This window comes from Myotis davidii, unplaced genomic scaffold, assembly GCF_000327345.1.
Source record: "Myotis davidii unplaced genomic scaffold, ASM32734v1 scaffold96, whole genome shotgun sequence".
NCBI lineage: Eukaryota > Metazoa > Chordata > Mammalia > Chiroptera > Vespertilionidae > Myotis > Myotis davidii.
This window is the reverse complement of record NW_006289416.1, coordinates 6482498-6482966: the sequence shown is the minus strand read 5'-3', so window position 1 is coordinate 6482966 and position 469 is coordinate 6482498. Positions and strand designations below refer to the sequence as shown.

General features: G+C 48.2%; 1 protein-coding gene across 1 annotated transcript in view; it reads left to right on the top strand.

Moving 5' to 3' along the window:
* Positions 1-469, top strand: part of HSBP1L1 (heat shock factor binding protein 1-like 1) — a 77664-nt gene that overhangs the window by 5592 nt on the left and 71603 nt on the right. The gene's annotated exons all lie outside the window — the stretch shown is intronic.

Below are 469 nucleotides of genomic sequence, written 5' to 3'. Positions count from 1 at the left end.
ATCATAGATGCAAACAGACAGATAGGCTCAGTTAAGGTGAAGGTTGACCTTGTCAGTGAAGATACTGGCCCAGGACGTAACTGCCCACCATAACTGCTTTTAGTTAAAGTTTAATTTCAGACCATCCTTTGTGGTTACTTTAGGTCTCTGAGTTTGCAAGACTGCCATGCAGGCCTCCCCTGAGCTTGTCAGGTCAGCATGTGGCCCCTTTCGTCCACAGTAGCATTAAGTACATTCACATGAAGTCGGAGTAGACAGTGGGTCCCAGGGCCTGGGGCGGAGTGAGTGTTTAATGGGACAGGAGGTTCAGCTTGGGAAGATGAAAGGACTGTGTGGGTGGACGGTGGTGAGTGCTGCACAACAATGTGCCTAAAACCACTGACCTGTGCACTTGGCAATTGCTAAGATGGTGCGTTTTATGTTGTGGATATGTTATTATTATAAGAAGAGGAGGAGGAGGAGGAGGAGG